At 29.2% G+C, this 20,179-nt stretch overlaps 1 pseudogene; it reads left to right on the forward strand.

Moving 5' to 3' along the window:
• Positions 1–5,942: 5,942 nt before the first annotated feature.
• LOC124943334 lies at positions 5,943–19,418 on the forward strand (annotated as a pseudogene).
• Positions 19,419–20,179: the final 761 nt, after the last annotated feature.

Below are 20,179 nucleotides of genomic sequence, written 5' to 3' on the forward strand. Positions count from 1 at the left end.
GAGGCGGCTACTCCGATGAGCTCATCTGTGAAGTTAGATAAAGACGAGGAAGGTCAAGTAGTAGACATAACAACATATCGAGGAATCATCGGTTCACTACTTTACCTAACAGCTAGTCGACCGGACATCTTGTTCGCGGTCGGAGTATGCGAGAGATTTCAAGCAAATCCAAAGCAATCACATTATACCGTGGCTAAAAGGATTCTCAAATATCTGAAAGGAACTCAAGACGTGGGCCTATGGTACCCAAAAGACTCCAGCTTTAATCTAATAAGTTATTTTGATGTAGACTATGCAGGCTGCAAAATCGATCGAAAGAACACAAGTGGGACTTGTCAGTTTCTAGGAGACCATCTGGTCTCATGGTACAGCAAAAAGCAAACTTCAGTTGCAACTTCAACCGTAGAGGCAGAGTACTTAGCAACCGGAAGCTGCTGTGCACAACTTCTCTAGATCCAACAACAACTCAAGGATTTCGGTGTAACTGCTGAAGAATATCCAATTTTCCGTGACAACCCAAGCGCAATAGCAATAACATACAATCCGGTGTTGCACTCAAGAACTAAGCACATTGACATAAGACATCATTTCATCCGGGAGCATGTGCATCAAAAACACATCCGACTGGAGTATGTCTCAACCGAACAGCAAGTGGCAAATATCTTCACCAAACCGCTACAGGAAGCTAAGTTCTCTTACTTCAGAAATATCTTAGGACTTACTGATAGTAAACAACTTATGCCATAAAACATCATTACATGCCTTCAAACATACATCATCATGAAAAACCGGGGCATGAGCTCAAGGAGAAGCTCACGTTTCTCAAGCCGTGCCTCAATAGGAAGTTAAACACTTAGGGATACTAACCGGAAAGATGTCTCCGGTTATGCCTGACAAACTCACACTACCAAATCACATGTATCTATATCGAGCGGTTCAAATGACTTGGTAAAATAGATAGTTTACTCCAAAGCTGAACAAATGTCGATCTGTTTCGACATTTCTTCACACCAGAATAAGATATCTCGATAAAACCATTCATGGAAAACCAACCAATAAAATGCATCATGATTTCGGTAAACTAAAGTTTTCAGCCTAACTTGGGACTGTTGACCGCGTTTCCATGCATACCTTGAAAATGGAACCTATAAATCATAAAACAGTCTACCTCAATCGAGATGACGACACATGTCCATCATCAAGAGAGGAAGACTAACATTTGCTCCATATATTTATTGTAATCATGAAAATCTTTAGCCATCATTACAACTGCATTGGAACTAAACATTGTACATCTAAACAAGTTAACCTTACACTAATTACTTGATGACATCATTAAGCATGCCCACATCCCTAACCTAGCCGAACCCTTGTCTATTTAAACAACCCCTCACTTCTCAAACATTTCATAAGAACATTATCGAAAAAAATACTTAAGCAAAGACTATCTAAAAGAACATGAACACTTCTCCTCTCTCTAAGAATATTCTTCTAGCCGACTTCGACTCAATATATCAATATGAGGAGTATGACATTAAGGAGTTGTTTCTTGCCCTTGAAAGAACCGGGCTAAGAAAATTCATGGAAAATCGTTTCATCATCGACTACTTGGTAGTCGATGAAGTCTTTGAGACTTCTAAGGAAGTGCACCGGGACATCATCCTAGCGCAAGTCTACAGCCAAACTTTCCTATTCAGCGAGACTGATTTGCTGAATACTGTGGTTTACCAACTGAAGGGATAACGAACCTTACACACTCTCTAGTGACCATTGAAGAAATGTGTCACTTATTCTCAGGCTCTAACATTCCGGTCAAAACCTGGGGTTCTAAAAGTACAAATTTCTCACAAGTACCAGATTCTCAACGAGATTCTGGGAAAATCAGTTCTGGGTAGGGAGAAGAGCTACTACTACACCCAGCAAGTCTTTGAGATGATGATTGCCATCACAGTTGGTACCCCGGTGAACTGGTCCTGGATCATCTTCAGCAATCTAAAGAGAATGATCACTATCAACAAAACCGGCTATGCTCCTCAGCTGAGCGGTTTTTGCGCTAGTCTTAACATCCACTCTGGCCCATGTGTCACTCTCCATCCGAAGCACTTACTAACCAAGGAGAGAGTTTAAGAGATGATCGACAGATGGGACAAGGCAACAGCTAAGAAGACCTCAACCGTTGGGTCATCCAACGTTTAATCCTTTCTTGTCTTTTCTCTTAACCAAACCATGACATTTCCTTTTCTCATTTTACCGAACCGGTAATTTTGTTGTACTACCGGTTTGGTACACACTTAATGAAAAATCATTTCCTTCCTCTTTTAGCCAAATCTTGAGTCAATAAAAACATTAATACTCTGAAATATCCTACACCAAATAATCTCAAATCATTATTGGAAAACAGACATATTTATTTCCCAAAAGGGGTGCCTAGTCCGGATAGACTAGTCAGTCTACATCGCACCTTTCCAAATAGGTCATTCTCTTAAAAAGGCATCAAGCATTTATTGACAATACATAAACGGTCAGATTTTTCAAAATATTCTCATTAAGTGCCTCCTAACCGCCCGCACTATATAATGACATCATTCCTCTTCAACCAAATCACATTTTGAAATCATCTATATCTCTCTATACTTTGAACTCTCACTTTTATATCACAACCCTCTCTCTGTCCTTCAAAATAAATGCTGAAATCTGAAACTCCATCATCATCGATTTCGAAACAATCATTGAGAACAGACTCAGCATTGTCTTAATCGAACCTCTGATCCAATCCGGTCTTCAAACATTCTTTGAAGGATCGTACACCATCCTCGAAGAGGAGGTGCACGAATTCTTCAATAACGCACAAGTGAGGGATGATGGCAGCATCACCACTTACATTGATTGTGAGTTCTACCGGCTCACTGAAGAGTCTTTTGCAAAACTGTTCAACCTTCCAACCGAAGGGTTCTATGATTTTCCTTCCCCTCCGGTTGAATCAAACGAGCGTTATGCGCACATTCTCTCTAGTAGTAGACACAAGGTTGGATGCTGCAACCTGAAAGATGAACTGGCCCCCCACTTCCAAGTCCTCCATGACTTGATCCAGCGATCAATCCTGGGTCGAATGGCGAATCAAAATTACTCTCAGGAAGTGAGTGATATAATGATCGCCATAATAAGTCTCTCACCCATAAACTGGGCCACTCTCATTTTCCACAGCCTAAAGGGACATATCACGACTCGCAGGAGAAGAATCAAATTCGCTCCTCAAATCACCCGGTTCATTCGTTCGGTCATTCCAAATCTCGGACCCGGAATCCCGGTAGGACCGACAAACACGCTGACCAATGATATGCTGGAAAGCTGGATTGCAAGAATCGAAAGCCGGACCAGCCACACCGTGAAGGATTGGGACTTGAAGATAACTGAGATGAATCTTCGTGAATGATAAAATTTCTTTTCTTTCGATTCATTCACGGTTATATCGATCATTCTGTTGTACGACCGGGTGACCATATATTTTATCATCACTTTCGGCTTAATATATAATATTTTCAATCTTTCTAATCTTCCGGCTTACCACAAACTTTCTGAACTAACATAATCTTCCGGCTTAACACAAAACTTCCAGCTCACCATAATCTTCCGGCTCAACATAAAATTTCGATTAAACATAAAACCTTCCGGTTAACCAAAGCTTCGGCTCAACATATTATCTTCCGGCTTAACATAAAGTTCCGGCTCACCATCTCTTTTCAATCCAAAAAAAAAACTCGGTTAAAAACTTCAAAATCAACCGCCAACAATTTCCGCCCTTAGGTTACCGCTCAAATTTACCACCCTCAATTTACCGCCAACATTTACAGCAGTAACTTTTGGAGGGAAGTTTTGGCGCCAAAAACTCGAAACGACATGACGGTTCATCTTCTTAACCGTCAAGAAACCGCTCCCTATATAAACTAGAAGTTGAATCACTCTTCATCATACGCTCTCTCTCTCTAAAATCTCTCAACGAACTCTTGCATCTTATTGTCTCAAGATCTTCATCCCTTTCCATTTCAATCCACCATGGGACGTGATAATGCGTTGTTCACTTACATCTTGTAGATCGTCTTCAAGAACATCGAAGACAACGAGACCATTGAGTTCAAAACACTGATCGGACAAATCAAAGATACTGGTTTGGAGTATTTTCTGGGTGGCCCGTTCTTCGTTCATCAGGATGCTGTTAATGAGTTCTTCGAGAATGCAAGTCTACAGAAAAGGAAAATTACGTCGACTGTTTGTGGCGTAGAATTCGAACTTACGGAGGAAATATTTGCCAAAGCTCTTCAACTACCCTTTAATGGTCGCGACTTCAGAACAAGGCTTTCTGGAGAAGACTCTAAAGCGGTTCAACAGGTACTCTCTCATAACCCGGCTGACCTAGTAGACAAAACCATAAAGAAGGGCAAACTCAAACCGAAGTTCAGATGGCTCTTGGACATTGTATCAAAATCTCTCCAAGGCAAAGGCGACAACTTCGACAACTTAACCCGGTTGAAGTTCAAAATGATGGCTGGGATAGTCCGAGGTGACAAAATTGATTGGGGTTGCGTACTATTTGAGCAACTATGCGATGTGGTTGCTGGGACAAAGGTTCGAGTTCTGGCCTATGCAATGCCGATTGGGAAAATCCTTTAACACCTACAAATCCAAATCGGTGAAGGTACTCCTCTATCCTACTCCAAGATTATGAACGTTGAGAATGTAAGGACCCGGATTGAAAACTCGGTCAAGGAAAGAGTCCATAGAACCAAGCCTTCTACGGAAGCCGGACCGGCTGTACCGGAGGAAGAAGGCCCCAAAGAAGCCGAGCCGAAGGGTAAGGACAAGAAAAAGGCGGCAAAAGAGAAGAAGGGGAGAGTCAAATCTGTGGCTAAGAAAACAAAGAAGCTTGCTACGAAGAAAGCGACCAGCAAGACCAACGACTCCGAGAAAACTCCATCTCCCGAGGCATCCCCTCGTCCAAACGATCCGTTGATAAACCATGTTCCTATAAGGGTTGTGATTCCAATTCAGGTATTCTCATCCCCGATCAGAGAATCGGAGGGAGCCGGACTGGTTCCTTCCTCACGACAAACCGAATCCTCGGGAAGTCGAGTCACACGAGCTCAATCTAAGAAAAATCTGGCTGAAGAAGTTAGTGCTCACTCTCTCCCTAATCCCGAACCTAGAGATTCTACTCCTAGAAATGTTAGGAATTCGATAGAAAATGTCCGGCCGAGGACTTCAGAAGTAATAGATGACGTAGTACAAGATGTCAATCGGGCTCCTAAAGACGATGTGACAAATAGTCATGGGGTAACCGGTCAGGTCGATGAAACTGACCAAAGAAATATCGATCCGACCAAAGAAATGACAAATGTTGAAAAAGATATAGGAGCTGAAATCCCTCCGCTGAAAGAGGGAAATAATGCAGAAAGAGGCTCGTCCGGTCCGGTTGAGGATGCAATTCTCCAAAACAATCCAAATCCGGCTCATGTAGAGCCAGCTATCCAGAATGATACACCGGAAGGTCCAAATCCGGTGACCGAAGAAGAAGCTCTGTCCGAAAATCCTCTGGTGCAAGGAGGAAGTAATACGAAGAATATTTCAACTAGTCCGGTTGGGGACGAAACATTCATTTGTCCGGATCCTGAGGACTCAATCATTTCCGAAACTCCACCGGAACAACAACTGCCAGCCTACTAGACAACTAAAGAGAAAACAAGGGATCATGTAAGAAGGATCCTGGGTGTTATGGGGGATCGAGCCCTTGAAATCTCCAACGTCTTCTATGAGTGGTGGACACTCAGAAGTGAAACCCCTTTCAAAAAATGCTTCCGACAACCCTCTAAAATGAAGAATGGACGAAGATAGTTGATGTTGAAAGAAAGGTTTTCCAGTTGGCGAAAACAAACAACATCCTTCTAGCCATGAGCCAGAGTCAACTTGTTGAAAAACATGCCAAAGTGTGGGCATTAAAAGAACTTTTGGAGGCGTCCAAAGATATGAATCTAAGTGAAGGGGAAATGAAGGCCCGAGATTCCATTCCGGGAATTATCACGTCAATTGAGGAAGAGATAGCCGAAATGGAAAAAGCAACGTTGGAGGCAAACCGGCAGCAAAATATGTTTCCACCGTCGCAAGAGTTATGCAGATTTAAGGTCGGCTAATGCTCTAGACACCCAAATTATCAGCCGGAACATGTTGAGCAAAATCCTCCAAGGAAAGAAGACGGTCATACGGCTTCCCCCTCCGCAAGTAAGACCATCATTAATTCTGAAAATGCCAACCCGATTAATCGGGAAGAACCGGAAATATCCTTGTCGGTCCACTCTCCTCACTCGGTTGTTCCGGTTTCGAAAGAAATAAAAGACCTCATCAAGAATACGGTACACGAAGCAATGTCCGACTGGCAAGCGATATTTGACGCAAGGGCTTCCTCGTCGGATAACATAATTGAAAAAGTGGATAACAAGGTTGATACGGTGAAGAACCGAGTTGAGAAAGTTGACAACACAACCTCTCAAATTCTTCAGATGCTGCAAATTCTCACCGCTCAAGTTGGAGAGATAGCGGAGATAAAAGCCATGACAACCGAAGCGCAAATTCAATCAGACGCTGAAGCGGCTATAAAATTCCATGAAGCCGAACTTGACAGAGAACAACGGTTGATTGAGTTATATATATATATATAATTTTATATATAATACATATGTCTTTATTGATATACACTAATATTGTAATTTGAATTTGTGTTAACATTGCAAAAACAAGTTACAAAATAATTTTAATGTAAAATATAAATTATTAATTTTATAATTAATATAAATTATACAATTTCAATGACAATTCAACTTAAATTACAATATTAATTTTATAAACACTAATAAATAGCACCAAAATTATAAATTACTTACCCATTCTACTGAATAAAAAATGTTCTATGCTACTTAATACAATATCTCTTAAAAACAACACATAAAAAAATGTATTGTAAAAAAAATATTTAGTTTGATTTCAATTTATGTACACTAACAACCTTTTTAAAAACTTATTAGGCATTAAACATATAAAAACATATCATAGTTAAACAATATATTTATATATATATAATAACTCTTAATATAAAATAGTGGAGTTGTAAAAAAACACGTTCATTATTTGATATCTCTTTCCTAATTTATTTATCTTAATTATTATTTATATATATATATATTTATATTTATATATGAGAAATGATTAGGTGAGACTTTGGTGAGAGAATTTTGTGAGAGAATGACTTGGCATATTCGCTCAAAAAATCAAATAATTTCTTTTTTTTCTATATTTCCTTCCTATCACTCCTCTTTATATATATATATATTTCTCTCACTTAATTTCTCATTTTTAATTAATATTTTTTTTATATCAATGTAGAATTAATAATTTTTATAAATACAATTTTCATTATATTATATTGTATTAAAATAATAAATATTTATTATAAATTTTAAAATTATAAAGATATATACTTTTTTTTTTTTTTTTTTTGGAAAACGACTTAGCGTCATTTCATTAAAAATTCCCAAAAACGGGAAAAAAACCACGAGTATAAAGATATATACTTAAATAATTAATAATATAAAAAGTTATATTTAACTTTATCCTACAAAAATTAATAAATTTAAAAAATAAATAAATTTAATTATATTAACTTAAAATAGTAGAGGTGTATAACACTGCATAATCATCCATATCATTATATCGTTTTTCTTTCCTAATTTATTTATCTTAATTATTTTTTTTCTCTCTTACAATATATTTCTCTCCCTAATATATATAAATGTATATATATTTTCTCTTAATATATATATATATATATATATATATATATATATTTCTCTATGTTAATTTCATATTTTTAATTAATTATTTTCTTATATAAATGTAAGAATTAATAATTTTTATCAATGAAATTTTCATTAATTTGTATTAAAATAATAAATATTTATTATATATTTTAAAAATATAAATACTTATATTTAAACAATTAATAATATAAAATTTATATTTAATCATAACCATACAAAAATTAATAAATTATAAGAATAAAAAATGAAATTAATTATATTAATTTCTAATCTATATATAATAACTCATAATTTAAATGGTAGAGATGTACAACAAATTATTTCCACAATTATCCATATTATCATGTAATTCTTTTTCCTAATTTATTTATCTTAATTATATTTTTTCTCTCCGAAATATATATATTCAAAATCATCTACACAATTATATAATTTCTCTTTCCTAATTTATTTATCTTAATTATTTTTTTTTCTCGTAATATATATATATATATTTCTCTTTAAATATTTTTTTTAATTAACTTCTTTTTTTTACAATGTAAGAATTTATAATTTTTATAAGTATTATTTTCATTATATCGTATTAAAATAATAAATATTTATTATATATTTTAAAAATCTAAATACATTTATTTAAATAATTAATAATATAAAAAATTATATTTAACCTTAATCATACAATATAATAGATTTTAAAAATAAAAAATAAATTTAATTATATTAACTTCTAATTAATATATATATATATATATTTAATAATTTTTAATTTAAAACAGTTAAATCTTTTCACAATAATCCATATCATTAATTTTAATTTAAAACGTAAAGTCAAATCTCTTTATAATCATCCACATCATGTATTTCATAATTTATTTATTCTAATTATTATTTCTCTCTTTATATATATATAAAAGAGGGAATTTTAAGGAGAAAATGATGTGACGTTTGATTAGAAAAAAAATAACAAAATTTATCTCTTCTCACTTTTTATCATTTTTCTAAACGTAGTGACACATCATTCCCTCCCCATTTCCTCCCTCAAATTTTCTCCATTATCATTCCTAATATATATATATATATATATATATATATATATATATATATATATATATATATATATATATTTCATTTTATGTTAATATTTTTTAATATTTAATTTATTATGTGTTATTTATTTATATATATATATATATATAATAAATCTTAATTTAAAATGGTGAAGGTGTACAATCTGTCTATGTAATTTATCTTTTCTAATATATATTTCTCTCTTTGTATATATATATATTTTTTTTTCTTAATTTATCATTTTTAATTAATTTTTTTCTAGTGTAAGAATTAATAATTTTTATAAATACAATTTTTATTATATTATATTAAAATAATAAATATTTATTATATATTTAAAAACTAATAAATAAATATATTTTAATAATTTATAATATAAAAAGTTATATTTAACTTTAGCCATATAAAATTAATAAATTTTAAAAATAAAATATTATTTTAATTATATTAACTTCTAATTTATATATATAATAACTCTTAATTTAAAATAGTGAAAGTGTATAACAAACTTTCTATACAATCATCTGCATCTTTATCATTATGTAATTTATATTTTTAATTTATTTTTTTTTAATTATTATTTCTATCTCCTAATATATTTCTCTTTTTTAATAAAATTTTTTCTCACACTAACATTAACATGCGAAAATTAATAAATTTTATAAATACAATTTTAATTATATTATATTAAAATATTAAAGATTTATTATATATTTTAAAAATGTAAGTACATATATTTAAAATATATAATAATATAAAAAAATATATTCAACCTTAATCATACAAAAATTAATAAATATTAAAAATAAAAAATGATTTTAATTATATTAACTTTTAATCTATTATATTAACTCCCACAATTATTAACATCATTATATAATTTTTATTTCCTAATTTATTTATTATAATTATTTTTTATCTCTTTTAAATTATATTTTTCTCTCCTTTTATATATATATATATATATATATATATATATATATATATATATATATATATATATATATATATATATATATATATATATATATATATATATATTTCTCTTAATTTATTCTTTTTAATTATTTTTTTTGAATACCTAATTAATATTTTTTTTATAAATACAATTTTCTTATTTTTTATATATTAAAATAATAAATATTTATTTTATATTTAAATAATATAAATATATATTTAAATAATTAATAATATAAAAAATTATATTTAACTTTAACCATACAAAAATTAATAAAATTTTAAGAATAAAAAAATATTTTAATTAATTAATTATTAATTTATTGATTAAATAAGGATTACTTTTATATTTAAAAATATGTTATTTTATTTTTAAAAAAATATTTAACTTAACTAATTATAATAGCTTAAGGTTAAGACATCCATTACTAATTTTAAATATCCTAAATTGAAATACATTATAGTTATGAAGATTGGGTTAACATTTTGATTTTTATTTTTAAAAAATATGTTAAAAATCAATTTTTATTTATGTCATATTTATCTTTATATTTTATAGTTATAATAGTGATGATGACAAAATAATAATTTAAAAATGATAGGGTGTAATCTAATATATAAATTTTGTAAAATATACTTTTTATACAATTTTTATAATTTTGTTCAACATTTACCTAAAAAAAAGTAATATCTATTTTATAATAATTAATTTTATATTATAATACAAATAAAATCATTTCCCTTTAACTTTAATAAATTTTAAGAAATAGAAATGAATACAAAATGTCACTTTCCATTAATAATATTATTTATTTAAAAATAAAATTAATTTAAATAATTCAAAACTTTAAATTAAAATTAAAATTTCCTTATATTCAGATAATTTAATTAGATTTAAATAATATTACAATAATATAAATAATATTACAGTAATATAAAATTATTATCAATCTCAATGAAGTCTCAAATATGTGTATTTAAACTAATATATTAAACTGCTTGGTATTCAATAAGTTTAATACAATTTAAGTATTCTATTAAATATTTTCATTGGATTTATTATAATAATTAATTTTATATTATAATACAAATAAAATCATTTCCCTTTAACTTTAATAAATTTTAACAAATAGAAATGAATACAAAATGTCACTTTTCATTAATAATTTTATTTATTTAAAAATAGAATTAATTTAAATAATTCAAAACTTTAAATGAAAATTAAAATTTCCCTATATTCAGATAATTTAATTAGATTTAAATAATATTACAATAATATAAATAATATTACAGTAATATAAAATTATTATCAATCTCAATGAAGTCTCAAATATGTGTATTTAAACCAATATATTAAACTGGTATTCAATAGTTTAATACGATTTAAGTATTCTATTAAATATTTTCATTGGGTTTATTATAATAATTAATTTTATATTATAATACAAATAAAATCATTTCTCTTTGACTTTAATAAATTTTATTGAGTTAATATTTTAAATTTAAAAAAACATGTTAAAGATTATTTTTTATTTATGTCATATTTATCTATTTTATAGTTATAATAGTGATGATAACAAAATAATAATTTAAATAAGATAGAGTGTAATCTAATTTATAATTGTGAATTGGTGGTCATGATTATGAGTGTAATGCTAGTTATTTTTAATTCAAAAAAAAGATTTATGAGTTTTGAAATTTAATAATTAACATCTCGTTTGAATTACTAAAAATAATATTTTTATAAAATGAAAATTTTGAAATAATATAATACAATCAACTTAAATGAAATCTTGTAATCTATTAAATTAATTACAAGGTGATTAATGGAAAAGAGTCGCACAACTTAAATGCCTATTTACATTTACAGAAAGACATGTTTACTTTTTTTTCCTTCCCTAATCAACAGTATTAAACTACCCCTACGATTATAGGTAATGATACCATCAGGATCACTAATAGTCCTGATAAACGATGTTACTTCCCTCCATGATCTTTCTTCTGAAAAAAAAAACGTGAACATATTAAACAATAAGAAAAATCAAATATTTGAAACCATAATAGTTAATCTTTTATAATTCATTGATTAAACATTAATTAAGGAGGATACACAATAATGATATACCTTTTATCCTTTGATTTAGTCTTGAATATGCAAATAATATGTTGAAACAACTTATGAATATCCCACCTCCTAAATCGAGCACTAAGACCATGATATATCTAATAGTATCAATGTGAAACCTCATCACTAAAATATTAATATTGAGAATCTAGCAAATATCACAATTAGCTTCTATTTCGGACTTCTTCACTAATAAGTACATCTAGAGAGAAAAGAGGAAGAAACACCTAGAGGAATACAATCAAAGATGTGGGTGATTGTTGCCATTTATACTCAAAATTAGGGTTTTCTTTATCAAACTCACGCGCTAAACCTAATTCGGCCCAACCCCAGGCGCATGGGCCTTTTTGGCCCGACCTTTGGGTGCCTCGTTCCCTTAAGTTTTACAATTACATTTTTTTAAACCATATATTAAATGTTTTACATTCATAAATCTCAATTAATTTAAATCGGGAGAAGTTTCTTATCACTACTCTAAAAGATGTAACGACAATAAGAGATACATGTTTAAAATGTGAAAGCTATATTTTATGCGTACATTTAAATCTAGTCTATTGATTAATAAGGTTATTCTCTAAATTCTTTAAATACAAAACAAAAATATAAGAATAGAGTATGAAATTATGTAATACATCCTCTAGATGAATACCTTCACTTATATCAAAATAATTAAAGACATTAATCTAACCTAAAACCTAAAATTTTAAGACAAAAATTTCCAAAAATTATTTATGGTTTTACTTTTCTCAAACAATTGACTAGGAAGATATCTATTTAATAAATAAAAACGACTATAACTACTTTTTAAAACTAAAAATATAAAGTTACAAAAGATGTCTTAACATTATGGATCAGGACTTATAAATATTTCAACAGAACCTATATTTTATTTCATGTTTTAAGCCACACTAAATTCTAACTTACATATGCAAATTTTGCGCCTTTGAAATTAATTTTTTTGTATTAAAAATGATTCATATAATTCTTTTTATTGTTCTTTTTTTTCACCGTCACATATTCAATATTTGACCTTAAATTATTTTTTATATATGGAAAAAATATTTTTAATGGTGAGTTATTAGTTTTAAGATTTATAATATTTTACTTTAAACTTTGATTATAAACTAGACCTAACTTATTAGTTTATTAGTGTGAAATTTTTCACAAAGGAAAATAATAGATATTATTCATGTTAATTGTTTTATTAAAAAAATATTCAAACACTAAGAACAATATTATTCTTTTTTCACAAAAAGAAATTAAGAGATCTTCTTGTTGATATTCTTATGTGAATTTTTCTATTAAATTATTATATTACATTTAAAAATACTAATTATCCAACTACATGTCTAACTTTTTTTCAATCAATTTGACTATTATAATATATATATATATATATATTTGACTAATTTTAATTTTCTCTAAATTTTAGTTTAAAGTCTATAAAAAGATAAATTATCTTAATATCATTAGTTCAGAATTAAATGTGATTTATTACGACCGTGGTAATCAAAGTTTTGTTTGACCTATAAAAAAGGAATTGATGTTACAGTGTAGTTATTCAATACATATTTAGAAGAACAATCATTCGGATAACAAGAAGTAGTTGAGGGGCTACACCAGTTTGTTCTATCCGGTGAGGGATGGGGAAAAGGCCAACGATGAGGAAGTTTACGTCTTTAATGTTCTCAGAGAGCTCATGGATGAGAGGAGTATTGTGTTTCTCATATTAAATTTCTAACAAGATATTGGTATAATGTTTACACATTTGTAAATATAAAGATTAAGTTAAGTGACATAACAAAATAAATTTAGTTATTTGAGGTTTAAAAATGTAAATGAATGACATTATATTATATTAAAATGATGTGTATATAATAATGTTTAATTACAAGTCATCAGGTCCTATAAGCATTGTTTTACATAAATGAATGAGTAACAAACCTTAAAAACTTTGTTGGTTAAAATGTTGTATTTATATTAAATAGTTGTAAGTTTTGTGGATGGATAAATCTTCTTATTCTTATTTTTTTTTTAATTTAAGCTTTTAAATTTTGTGAATGGATTAACTCGCATATTAACAAACTAAATTTAGTTATGATGTGGTGGAGGGAAAATATATATGAATAACATTATGTTATATTAAAATGTTATTTATATATAATAATTTTTAACTACAAGTCACCCGGTACTAGAAGCATAATGCACGACTCGTTATATATAAATAAATGAGTGAGATTATTAATACGCAGTTGATCTGTCCACAAAATTTAAATGGTTAAATTAAATAATATGATTAAGATGTTTTATTGGTCAACGAAATTTATAACTATTAATTATAAATACAAAATTTAAAAAACTAAGATTATAGAGTTTATATCTTAAATTTAAGAAAAAATTATAGAAACATATGTGGATGAACTTTCAATATTGTATTTACATAAGTTTTAATTTTTTTATAGATTTTTTAAGGTTTTTTTTTTAATATATAGAAAGGAAGGAGAGCTCATGGATGAGAGGAGTATTGAGTTTCTTTCTACTCCTAAATTTCAAACAAGAAAATGACGAAATGTACATTTACATAGTTTCTAAATATACAAGATTAAGTTGACATCATAACATAAATTTAGTTATAATGCTGTGGTGAGAAAATATAAATTAATGAAGTTATGTTATATTAAAATGATATTTATATAATAATGGAGTTTTTGAATGACAATGCTTATCTATATATATATATAATGATGCTTAATTTTGAAAGTGTCCGGATTGTCGGATCGAGAGCTGTGGTTAATTTGGATATTTATGTGAGAGTAATGGATACTTGGGTCGGATTGTGGGTTGACCCGCCCATAAACTTAAAACCGTTAAAAATAAATTTAAAAATGTTATTTGTAGGTTTCGAACTTGCAACTTAACAAAACAAGTACAACCTTTTAACCAACTAAACTAACAACAATTTATATTTAAGATTCAACACCAAATTTGATGAACGCGAGACATTTTAAAAATAAAAGTTCAAATTTTTAACTAACTATCAAATATATATATATATATATATATATATATATATATATATATATATATATATATATATAAGGATGCTTAATTTTTAAAGTGTCCGGATTGCCGGGTCGAGTGCTGTGGTTAATTTGGATATTTATTTGAGAGTAAATGGATACTTGAGTCGGATTGTGGGTTGACCCACTCATAAACTTAAAACGGTTAAAAAAAATTAAAAATGTTATTTGTAGGTTTCGAACTTGCAACCTAACAAAACAAGTATAACCTTTTAACCAACTAAACTAACAACACTTTATATTTAAGATTCAACACCAAATTTGATGAACGCCAGACATTTTAGAAATAAAAGTTCAAATTTTTAACTAACTAATCTATATATATATATATAATGATGCTTAATTTTAAAGTATCCGGATTACTAGGTCGAAAGCTGTGGTTAATTTGGATATTTATGTGAGAGTAAATGGACACTTGCGTCGGATTGTGGGTTGACCCGCCCATAAACTTAAAACGGTTAAAAATAAATTTAAAAATGTTATTTGTAGGTTTCGAACTTGCAACCTAAAAAAACAAGTACAACCCTTTAACCAACTAAACCAACAACACTTTATATTTAAGATTCAACACCAAATTTGATGAACGCGAGACATTTTAACAATAAAAGTTCAAATTTTTAACTAACTAATCTATATATATATAATGATGCTTAATTTTTATAATGTCCGGATTACCGGGTCGAGAATTGTGGTTAATTTGGATATTTATGTGAGAGTAATGGATACTTGGGTCGAATTGTGGGTTGACCCGCCCATAAACTTAAAACGGTTAAAAATGAATTTGGTTAATTTAGATATTTATCTGAGAGTAAATGGATACTTGGGTCAGATTGTGGGTTGACCCGCCCATAAACTTAAAACGGTTAAAAATAAATTTAAAAATGTTATTTGTAGGTTTCGAACTTGCAACCTAACAAAACAAGTACAACCCTTTAACCAACTAGACCAACAACACTTTTTATTTAATATTTAACACCAAATTTGATGAACGCGAGACATTTTAACAATAAAAGTTCAAATTTTTAACTAACTAATATATATATATATAATGATGCTTAATTTTTAAAGTGTCCAGATTACCGGGTCGAGAGCTGTGGTTAATTTGGATATTTATGTGAGAGTAATTGGATACTTGGGTTGGATTGTGGGTTGACCCGCCCATAAACTTAAAACGGTTAAAAATAAATTTAAAAATGTTATTTGTAGATTTCGAACTTGCAACCTAACAAAACAAGTACAACATTTTAACTAACTAGACTAACAAAACTTTTTATTTAAGATTTAACACCAAATTTGATGAACGCAAGACATTTTAATAATGAAAGTTCTAATTTTTAACTAACTAATATATATATATATATATAATGAAGCTTAATTTTTAAAGTGTCCGGATTATCGGGTCGAGAGTTGTGGTTAATTTGGATATTTATGTGAGAGTAAATGGATACTTGGGTCGGATTGTGGGTTGACTGCCCATAAACTTAAACGGTTAAAAATAAATTTAAAAATTTTATTTGTAGGTTTCGAACTTGCAACCTAAAAAAACAAATACAATCTTTAACCAAATGTGATTGAGATGTGGTTTGTCGAGGGATAATAGACCGGTATCATTTGAAAGTGGTTAAAGAAATATGAATCATATATTTAATTGATCAAAGTGTGAAGTCACGATGCTAATTATTAAAAAATATAAATCAAATATTTGATTGACAAAGTGAAAATATAAAGTCACGAAATGAGAGATTCATTCGGAAAAAATATGTGATGAAACATGTGAGAAAATAAGTTGTTTTATCGAAGTGAATAAAATGTGGAATGAGAGCGTTATATTTTTTATTTTAATAATTTTAAACATTGAATAAATATTATTATAATTTTTTTAATTTATTTTATTTTTATCCTTATCCATGTGCATCGTACGGAATACAATCGAACCTGCCGCCGAAATTATTAATTTACCAGCGGCTGTAAAGTTTACTAATAGGCAATACTTGAATATTATGCAGTCATTGGGCCAGTCTGTTCATAGTCTGTTCACATTTATTTGATCTAAGTGGTCGTATAATTTACTAGTGAGTGGTCAAAGTTTTTAATATTTAGTAATTTACAGAACTCATTTGTTGATGGAAGATTGTCATTCATTCTTTGAGCTACCTTTTAGTACTATACAACTTTTTACCTATTGAATAATTCTGGAAATTACATCATTGATTCTATTATGTTTTACCTTAATTATACATGAATCAAACAACTGAACACCTTTATGATTATTCTACAACTGAATCTCTAGGTGAAAAGTATATTGAGCTCCTGATCGATGACCTAGATTTTGTTGTAGCCAACAATATCGTGAAACACGTGACGACGGGTGAGAACTAGACTGCCATTTTCCTGTGAAGCATAAAAACAGAGATATTCGTAGTTGTCGCAACTAGCACACCTTTCTACGGTGACGACGACACTTTAATAGGTATTATATATGCATTTAATGATTCACGGCCATACCAAGAAACGAGGCCTTTATTCCGATGTACAGAGAATTTAGACACAAGCATAGAGCTTTAACCGTCCCCGACTTCCTCAACCACCACTCCAAGTTTGATTTTGTTAGTGTCTGCAACTGCAATCTGTCTTCATTTGATTTGTATTGATTGTAATTTATAGTGATGATGGGTTGTATATATATTAACATAAACATGCATCAAAGGTAAGCAACAAGGTGAAGTAAAAAAATAAAGTTAGGAGATGGCATCATGGTTCATGAAGGAGGGAGTGGAGATATATAATCATCATTCTGATCTTGGTTTCTCATATCTAGCTTTTACTGAACATATAGAAGATGAAAATTCCAGTGGAGCAAGTACTCCAAGAGGGGATCCAATACTGTCTTCTACATTTAACTTAATTCTAGAAGAACATTTTGGTGATAAAACTGTAGGGGAAATCTGGGATTCTGAAGATCATTACATCAAGAGCCGAAGCTTGAATAGGTAAGAAAAGACTATCTTGACTGAGTAAAAGGAATGATCAACAGAAAGGTTCATTAGAGAATAAACCGCACGTTTTATATGGCCATGGTCAAATAAGGACCAAGAGAACGACCAAACAACATGTAATTATCTTCATAGTTTTTTTTTGGAAAACAAGAACAATTGATCATGGTAATCGACCTGCTAACAATGATGCGTCATGGTCTTGGTTCTCGTCCTTTAATGTTAACAACAATGTAGTGCAAGTAGTTGTGGAAGTATCAACAATAGTGCTGTTAATAAACTTGACATAGAAGATTGCTTCGATTATGAGATTCCATGGGAGGACTTGACAATTAGAGAATCGGTTCGCCAAGGTAATCATCTTTTTCTTTTAATTGTTACCTTTTTTCACCTTAGATCCTTTCTTTTTATATACATACATACATGAAAAATATAGATCTTCATTTATTAAACAACATTTTTAAATTAAATAAATAAATTGCTCTTATCTTTCTTGGGTTGTTGTTGTTGTATGTTTCAGGTAAAGATTAATCTAACTGTTTGTAGGAAATAAGTCCAAATTTGAGGGAACAATTATCTTTTAGATTAGTTGGTGTAATTCAAGTGTTAAGAGTCTTATCTAAGAGACCAAAGGTCATGGGTTCGATTCTCACTGAGAACATTCTAAGTTGAACAATAAAAAATACAAAATTGGTTTATGTACGTATGTGCTCATTCTAAAAGCCAAAACTTGTGAATCAATGATTAGAGGTTTCAATATATTGATTTTAGTTGCAAATGATAGTAGTAATATAGCATATTAGTAAGTAGTGATAACTATTCAATATGTTATTCTTATTGTTACTAACATGCAAATAAACACTATTGCAGGTTCTTGTGACACTATCTACCATGCTTTGTGGAATGGATCGGTATGTTTGTCTAGCTCTATTTTAATTGTTCTCTCTCTTTTTGTCAATGTTAAAAGTAACGAGTCATTTAATTTCCACAAATTCTCCCTTATAGAAACTGATTCAGCCTTCTCTCTAGTAGGATGTAGCTGTTAAAGTATTTTCCAAACAGGAATATGATGATATCGCACCCTTCTTCAGACAAGAGGTTTGTGATAAACAGTCACAAACAATGACATTCTTTTTTCTTTTAATGTTACCAGTTGCTGGAGGGTTTTCTATTGATGAAGTATTTTTAAATGTGTTTATTTTCAATGATCATCTTACAAAAATAAGGTATTCTGAGGAGTGGTTTTGATATGATATTGTTATTAGGATTTTTGGGGATCATTGGGCAGGAAGGCTGCGACAAAATGAGTAAGGGTGGAAAGACAATGGATTGAGATTTGCCAATGTTATAAATTATGAATTGTGATATGTTTTGTTTGAAATAATTAATTAGTTAAAAGAGTTAGAAAAATGAATTTAAGTGATTTGTTCAATTATTCATCGTGGTAGTGTAATAATGATCAGGTTGTCTATCTTTCTGATCTGACTGATTTGATTGATTTAGAGAATGTTGTGAGATAGGATCCTAACTTAAACTCTTAGTCCCTGATTTGATTTCATACTTCAAAGAATCCCTCCTCCTCAATAGAAAATATACTTTTGTATTGAGAATTTTAAAATTTTGGCTTGAAACATATCAAACCTGTATTGATATAATAAAAAAAATTAAAATATAGTTGTAATAAACATTATCATTCTATATGAATGTTTACTAATTTGATTGATAGACTGTTTGATAGTATTTTTTAATATTTGTTCTTTGTGATTTTTATTCTTCATCAAATTATTTCTCTCTTTTGTTACATTATTATTGTAAGAATATAATCTTAATAATTTAAGTGTTTTTCATTATCATCGTCATCAGTTAGGTATAAATGTATGTTTACTTAGTTACATCAATGATTTTATTTTAAATTTTGTATGTTTATAATTATTTTGGTCAACTTTTGTTAGTAGAAGAAATTCTTATGAGTTTTTATTAAAATTTTATTTTATTTTATAAAATTATATTAATTTACTTTATTACAAATTTGTTATCACTGCCAAATTTTATTTTATTTCTTATTTTATTTGTGTTTATATTAGTTGGGTAATA

The sequence above is a fragment of the Impatiens glandulifera genome, chromosome 6 (assembly GCF_907164915.1).
Source record: "Impatiens glandulifera chromosome 6, dImpGla2.1, whole genome shotgun sequence".
Lineage (NCBI taxonomy): Eukaryota > Viridiplantae > Streptophyta > Magnoliopsida > Ericales > Balsaminaceae > Impatiens > Impatiens glandulifera.